This window comes from Lytechinus pictus, chromosome 2 (genome assembly GCF_037042905.1).
Source record: "Lytechinus pictus isolate F3 Inbred chromosome 2, Lp3.0, whole genome shotgun sequence".
In the NCBI taxonomy this organism is placed as follows: Eukaryota; Metazoa; Echinodermata; class Echinoidea; order Temnopleuroida; family Toxopneustidae; genus Lytechinus; species Lytechinus pictus.
In genome coordinates this window covers 16293807-16302526 of record NC_087246.1, presented here as the reverse complement: position 1 = coordinate 16302526, position 8720 = coordinate 16293807, and the positions used below count along the sequence as shown (strand labels likewise).

The 8720-nt window shown below is 33.5% G+C and overlaps 1 long non-coding RNA gene across 1 annotated transcript; it reads right to left on the bottom strand.

Moving 5' to 3' along the window:
* Positions 1-384: 384 nt before the first annotated feature.
* On the bottom strand, positions 385-8060 carry LOC129274831 (uncharacterized). The gene is made up of 5 exons (XR_008585944.2): positions 7278-8060; positions 6157-6224; positions 5512-5603; positions 3752-3840; positions 385-2333 (listed from the first exon to the last, which is right to left on the bottom strand). It is a non-coding gene; the product is annotated as an uncharacterized LOC129274831 (long non-coding RNA).
* Positions 8061-8720: the final 660 nt, after the last annotated feature.

Sequence of the window (8720 nt, the reverse complement as noted above, 5' to 3'; positions counted from 1 at the left end):
AACATGAAAACCTGCATGATTCAACCAATTCCCTGGATTAAGACTTAAACACAACAGAATGAGAGCCTTCCCAACAATGGAACTTGAAAAAAAAATCAAAATATGTGAGATCCATGCCCATTGCTCAAGCCAACACTTGCAAAATATGACAAGCGATTATACTGTGGTCATGCATACAAGATATGTTTGGGTTGCATTTCCACCGGCTTTTCACAGAACAACACATATTTGTCTGAATGTCAAGGAAACCATTTAGGTGGAGTGTAGTAGCATGCCTGGACTGACCAAGTTTCAGTCAGGTAGGCTCTATCCTATTTCACCAGGTTCCTTGATATTCACTTACAATTCCCTGATATAATAGAGCACACTGAAAGCCAACGTCTCTCCAGATAATAAATGACATATTTATTACATGTTTGTAACTATAACATAAAAATTGCTCAATAAATAATGCTATACAAAAACACAATTTGAATTCATAAATATGCAATATACAAGGACAATACTGAAAAATCAATATTTCTAATCACATCAAATAATATTTTCTCCATAAATAAGCACTACCATAGACAATAAACTTGTTTAAACTTTAGACATAGAAACAGGGGATGGATGCAAACATGATACCATGTAATCATTTCATTGAAAGTAGATCAATGGAATTCCTAGATATTAGATCCTTAGAAAGAGGCACTGTAAATTTGAATTAGTTAGTAAACAAGTCTACATAATATTACAAATAAAAACTCTTAGCCTTTTACAATAGCATGGAATTATCTTCTAAAGGAAAAGGATTCAGTATTCCAGAAACAAACATAGGTTAAGTATTCAAGTGACAAACGACTATAATTAAAATCTAGTTTGCTTAAAAAACTTGTTCATTTATCTTGTATGCCTCATACATGGCTTATAAGTTGCCGTGTTTATTGTATGCTTAAAATGTGAAAGTTAAGAACCATCATGGATCCATGGAACCATAAAGGTGCATTTTTTCACCTAGCGTCTGTCTAATGAATAACAAAACAATGTTCAAAGCCCTGGTTAATGTTTCTGACAAATTTTTATATTTCTTTTCAAATCAGATCATTCAAATTACAGAAATAGTGTTGACTTATGTATGTGAAAGGTGAATAACAATTTTTTTCTACCTACACTTTTATGAAGAAAGAATATCTCTGTATTCAACAGCTAACAGAAAATGTGACCCCAATATTAGTGCTTGTTACAAAAGAGTAAAGAGACAACCTGTCAATAAAAACAACTATTCTCGTGAACAATTTACGATGTCCCACCCCCAAAATCCTGATAATCACTTTATTTTTCATGAATTTACAACAATGAATGATAGATGACATGTATATGCCAAGCTTAGATCACCATCTTTCATTTAATGTAGTTTATAACATCCATACTTCACGTATGAGTGAGTATAAGAGGCCGTTCTCATTACGCTTTCTAAAACTAGTTTACTGGAAACCGATTCAGGAAACCACTTTGAAAGATCGCTTTGCTAGCGTTCCCACTTGATCAAACGAAAGGGGTTTTCAAAATCACTTCACGTAAAGCGCTCTTGTTGCTGTGGAAACGCTCTCAGTGGGGTGACACGTTTCGCGCGAAATTCGAAACCGCAGCATAGGCATTCTACACCTGTCGTGTGGAGTAGCGCGCTCAAAATGTGCAAAGATCGCTTCCCGAAGAACGGTTGTGTCCTCACTTACGCTAAAACCAGTTTAACGAGGCAAAGCGATCTTGAAAACTACATCGCGAGGTGGTTTTCCAAACTGGTTTGGAAGATCGCTTCCAAGACCGCTTCGACCGTTCTCACTACGCGTTAAACTAGTTTCCAGTAAACTAGTTTTAGGAACGTAGTGAGAACAGCCTCTAACATTTGGTTAGAACTTACTAAAAAGAAGATGGTATCAGAATGGTTATGGGATGTATTGTATTCAGGGTAACAAATGTTATTTTCTACACAGAGAAAATTCTTGCTTCTGTTCATACCAAATCACATTTTGGATTGACCACAATTTTATAATACGGGGGCTATCTCGCAAGTTACCAGGGCAACTTAGGAGATTTCATATAGCCCTAAATCGCCCTTTCTGATTGTCTGTTTTTTCCTGATATAACATACATCACATCATTACATCATGTCTCTAAGCACTAATGACTAAGGAAATTTGCATCACCATTTTGTATATCGCTTTCATTGAGAAATTGCATTGAACTCAGCCAGGACGGAATGAAGATAAAAGATGACGTCTTCGGAGACAAGATGGATTCTTGTATCGTCCACTCATGGCAGTTTACTGGAGATGCTGCGACTTTTGGTCCTGGGAATAATAAAGGTTGGGATATTCTCACAGCATCTGGTATCATCAGTTTTTCAAGTTTTAGTGACAATATATACCTCCATCATTAGAACAGTAGTCATCATATAATCCACATTTGGTTTCAAACTTATCAAATTTTTGTTTCAAACTAAATCCCCATAAAGAAATGAGAATGCAACATTCATTCAAGCTCAAACCCATGATAAATCTACACAAAATGAAATTTCAGTCCTTTGTAGGCCTACAGTTGAAAAGGAAGATCCCTGCTTCAAATTATATAACTTGTCCAAATAATAACTTCAGTCAATATCATAAAATTTAAGGGATATATTCAAAGAATTTAAAAAAAAAAGGATTTGAGGTTTGATATTTCCATAAGCATAAAAGATGTTCACTGTACAATAGTAATAACAATATATAAAGTCTTAGCTATCCAAATAAAGTGGCCTTTAATAAATGACTAAACCTTTTTTTGTTGCTGACTTTCCAAATTTTATATTTTGACATACGGTACAAGGAGAATTAAAGTCACAGGGGCAGCACTGAAAAAAGTGATTTCAATACTATAGAGTGATGCCAGCTAATAATATTAGAAATATTGATAAACAAGAAAAGAGATTACATAGTATGGGCCATGTTGTACAAAAGTATTTTTATATAACTGAAAATATATTGAAAAACAACATCCCTGCTGAAAAGTTAATGACCTTACTTCTGTTTTTTAAAGCCAAAGTATGTATTTTGGCTTATTACTGAGAACACCACTGTAATGTGACTCATTGAGGGATTAAAGCTTAAAGGGATGGTCCAGGCTGGAGATATTTATATCTCAAATATAATAAAATTCAGAGCAAAATGCTGAAAATTTTATCAACATTGGATGACAAATAATGAAGTTATTGAATTTTAAATATTTGCATTATTCCGGTAAAACAGTTCTAGGCATGTCTTCATGAATATTCATTAGGTGGGCTGATGATATCATATCCCCACTTGTTCTTTTGTATTTTATTACATGAAATTAAGTTTATTCAAAATTTTCTACCAAGAACTAAAACAATTGGATTGACAACTGATTAACTGCATTAGTTTTTATTGCCGCAACTTATTTCATCATAATGGAGACACATCATTTACACATGTATGAAAAAATGAAACAATTATGATTTCATGTAATAACATAAGAAAAAGGAAAGTGGGGATATGACATCATCAGTCCACCTAATGAATATTCATGATGATGTGCATAAAACTGTTTTCACAAAATATTGATAAACTTTAAATTTCAATAACTTCATTATTTGTTATCTAATTTTGATGAAATTTTCAGCATTTTGCTTTGTGAATTTTACTCTATTTATTTAGATATAAATATCTCCAGCCTGGACCATCCCTTCAATAGTTATATCTGTTCTTACCTTGATACAGGTTGCAGGGTTACTGGTTTGGTGACTTGTTGGCTGGCCCTGAACTGGGCATCAACTCTACTAAACATCCCTCCAGCATACTAACAAATACAAAGAATAAGGGGAATCATATCACAACATTTCTAGAGGATATAATGTAATCTATATAATATGGCCAAATAAATAGCAAAAAAGGCCCAATTTACACTTATTTCAAAGAGGCCAAGAAGGTATTCATCAACCAAACCTCTGGCCCCCATGAACAGATTTCCATCAAATTTGGACTGTGGTTTTTTTTTTCATCATGCTCCATCGAGATTTACTACAAAACGCTGAAATATCCCCCCCCCCCAAAAAAAAGAGTGTTTTGTGACATTATCAATCTAAGTGGTCTATTCAGACTACTATAACTCATTTTACCAATGATATGTCAAATTTTCTGCCTGCATAACTATAAACAAAGTTAAAGGTAAATTCCAGTCCTGGTAACAATCTCAAAATGACTTTTTACAGAATCTAATATAATGACCACTCAAGTGTCTGTTTGTATGAATAAAAAATATGTGCCAAAGGATTCTGGAAGAAATTGTGTAATTGCTGAGAAATAAGCAAAATAAGCGCGGATTCGGTCACTTCCGTCGGGTCTTTATTCCAGCAATAATAATACACTGTCCCACGTGTGCCTATCTGTGTTGGCGATCTTCAGTGTGATCGTATTTCAGCTTAGATTTTATGATTTCACAAAGTTCAGTTTATGTAACTGTACCAGATCTAGATCCACGATGATATAGTCATACTTAACCTTGGTTTTACAGACTTTCTCACGAAATTAGTGCTTTACTGCAACTACTATTATTTAGCTTTAAAGTTGATACAAAAGCTTGACTCAATGATATACTAACAGATTTATCAAGGTTTAGGTCCCCAAATAGACATAATTTGTCAATAAATTCAGTGTGAGAATCTGATAATTTTATCAATAACATTCTCTCCACATTTCTTCACTGTGATCTGACTCGGTTCACTGCCAGTAACAAATTTATTCATAAAATGCTACAAAGAGCTCACTATTCATAGCGTTTCATTTGGAAACACATGTTGATATCCCAAGATGATAAATTTCTTGTGAGTGACTGTAAGAGCATTTATAAGAAGGGAATTCTGGGGCTGTTCTCACAGCTGTTTGTGGGTTACACTTGACTTCATGAATGACGGCAATAAACATGTTTTTAATTTAAACTAAATGAGATAACCAAATTATTTTGTATCTAAACAAAGCAGGAGTGAATTATTCTATAACCCTAAATAATTGTTCAACATTGAAAGACTTTTCATGTTAAGCTGGTTAACACTTTGCACGCTGATGTTGCAATTTTGCATATTCGTACGATCAACTTACACAATTGTAATAATTAGCTTTCTCCTCTGTATTAGAGAAGCTTATAAATTACAATTGCTCTTGGATAACATCTACATAATAATCATAAGTATCAATGGTGCAATTTAGAAATCTTCAATCAAAGAAAATACTGGAAAGTTTGCACATTGTCCTTTTGTACGCAAAGTGAAGCACAATGAATTGTAAAGTCAACGATAACTGTGTGGAATACACATCATATCTAGAAAACATTTTGAACATATATGCAATTTAGATGTTGGCATTGTTGGCTTTCTATAGGTGTTATTGATTGGATCAATTGTAACTCTTTGTAAGACTGGGCTCTGTTTTACTTGAAGAAGAAAATTTTCCAATCTTTCAGATTATAGCATACCTCCTTGGCTTTGGTCTTCTCCTGCTGCTTATCAGCCAGTGGAGTTCTCATCTTAAGAAGATGTTGAACTAGAAAATTACCTCTCAGTTGATCTGGTAAGGATATAAGGATCATTTAATATACATAAGCTTGCATTTAAATCTACCTTAAAAGATGAATATTTGTCTAAGATGTCACAATTTATATGCAAAACCAGGAGTTGCATACCTTTTTTTTAACCTACACCATTTGGATTTCTTGTGCCAAGAAAGAAATTTCAGTTTCTGACCAACTAATCATAAGTAAAATAACCAACACCACCACCACCATCATCATCATCATCATCATCACCATCATCATCACCATCATCATCATCATCACCATCATAATCATCATCATCATCATCATCACCATCATCATCACCATCACCAACACCATCATCATCATCATCATAATCCATCATCATCATCACTCTCATCATCATCATCATCACAATCAAGTCAGCTATTTTGACACCATGCAAGGAATTATGGTCATTTGTATCATCGTCAATAGAACCCCTCCTTATTTTCCTTGTTCGGTGTATCCTCATTGTAAAAAAAGAAAGAAAAATGTTTCAACTGTTTGAAAGAAATAATAAAGTTTCAAATTCTGCAAATATATTACCTTCTTCTCTCTGTGTGTCTTGATTATACCTCAGGGATCTAGTAGCATCCCATTTCTTACGATGTCTCCTGTTAAAAAAAATTCATATAATTCATGTCAGTCAGTAATGACCCTTCTGGAAGTTAATAGCTGCTTGATGCTATACCCATAATTTAGTTTACTTTTAATTCAATTGCTGTAAGGTTAGATTATAATGGTGTGGCAGAATAAATCATCACAGGCCCAAAATCTGACGAATTGACAAAGCGATCATGACCGATTTGCCAAATTTTCTTCCTCTGATAATCAAAGAAATAGGCCTATGTAACAGTATTTGACGATAAATAATCTTGCAGCCTGTAGTAAGTTTTCATTAATCTAATAATACATCCCCAAAGCTTGCATTCAAATAAGATAAATAAAAGCTAGCATCATAAAATACTATATGAGAAGAGCAATCTAAAATCTATATGGATGAAACTTTTAATCAACTGAAGGTATATAAATTTATTTAGTCCCTGAAATGAATGTTTGCTTAAATTTTTTCTATAGTATTAAACTTCTCAATTATGGAATGAGACAGTAATTTCTGGATATCATCTTCATATGTCATGTGGCTTCCTGATATAATCTGTCCAATAAGTGATAAGCACCACCATTAAGAAAATAATAACTATACAGAGAGAGGGTGATGAAGCAAATTGGTTAGATTACCTTTACGGTCAAATCAATTGACAAAAAATAATTTCATGGGATGTATGCTTTTGAAAGTTTCAAATCTTAAAAATTAGACCAGGGCCCAGTAGCAACAGTTTTAGCGATTGTTTGTTGCACTGATTTCTGTGATTGCATACCATTCAAAACTGAGTCCCACAATCAATTGCTAAGCTTTATGCTATGGGGCCCAGTACATTTCAATTCAAGTTGGTTTTATTTACCAAAACAAGTATGAATACATAAAAATTCAAACAGGGAGATACATCTCCTTGACTATTCTAAGCAAATAAAACTACATATTACTGAACCGATATAACCCTACTGGTGGGGCAGGGAATGGATCATTCATCCCCATATTTTCAGTCTCTGAGAACTTCAAACTGACAGAACAAAGACACAATAAGAAAAAATAATGGTATCCTTACTTGGTTGTTGCTGAATGACGAGACTTGGCAGATCCCTAGTGAGAATGAAAAAAAAAATGAATACAATACCGAGGTAAATGAAAGGATTGAGTTTTGTCAGACATGTACTAATGAGGAATGATTATTCATATATGTGACCGACCTTTAACGTCACCATCCAAAATATGTGTCCAGGGCTCAAACCTCTGCATCATTTTGTAACTACCCAACATAGCTTGGATTACAGGCCAGTACATGCCATAACCCCATTTCTACAGCACAGATCTATCTGTTTTATAGCTCCATGGATCTACCAATCTACAGCACAGATTATAAAAATGTTTTTTTGATATCTGTTGCTAGCCATGAAGAATTTTTTCAGTTACAATAAAGCATTGAAAATCACAATTTATGAAATTTATACTACTAAACATGTGGGGCACCTGTTTGCGGGTGATGTTACAATTTTCAAACTGTTATTAATTGATGTATGTTCAAGTTTTTAATCTGTTTTTATCAACATTCTTATTTAAAATTAGATTTTGATGAATTTTCATTTTTTTCTGTGCTCCATATGTTCAAATTGGTCTGTTGTTGAGGTGAAAAGAAAGAAATTCATGTAGGAATTATTACTATTATTATTATTAATAAATTCGAACATTCATCATTATCGTTTTATATATACCAATACAGGTATTCTCATTTTTCTATTCAAATTTCTCATTTTCATTCCAGATGTCATTGAGGCTATAAGCCTCGGCATTCCAAAATACTTTAATAAACGAGTTATTTTAGCTGGAATAAGCTCCCAGAAGAAGCCATCAAATCATCAACACTCCTCAACTTTATAATCAAAGACTATTAAATTGGGTTATTAATGGGCTACAAAGCCTCCCAAACCCTGGCACACTAATATCTTTCTATGTGAAGATGGAAGTGTGGTTCTTCAAGATATGATTCAGTACAAGCCTTTACTATACTATAGGGGATGAAGAATACTTAGAAGAGACAAAGTGACTGCTTTTACTACATGTTTATCACTTATTATCTGTTGATAAGCTGTACTTTTTCTAATATAAACTAATAATGTGTATGCTGCTTTTTAATTTTTTAATTTTTATTTTCAAATTACTTGTTTTGTTTGTGTTGTTACTCAAAATCATGAAACCCAATAAAAAAAAAAGTGAAAAAAAAAGAAGATATGATTCAGTACAAACTGCAACCTGTTACAAGACGTAAATGATATTTCCTCCCAACTAGAAATGTTCTAGAAGGACCATGAGAGCAGAAGCAGAGAATAATCAATAAATTAGTGCCTTTCCCAGGCCATAGGTCCATGCCTAGGTCAATGACCATTGACTACCTAGTTCTCAAACATCTTTTTTCTTGGTAGAAAATGTAAATATCAAATACCAAGCCTAATTTACTTGCCCACTTTTCTCACAATATAAGCCAGGTCTTACA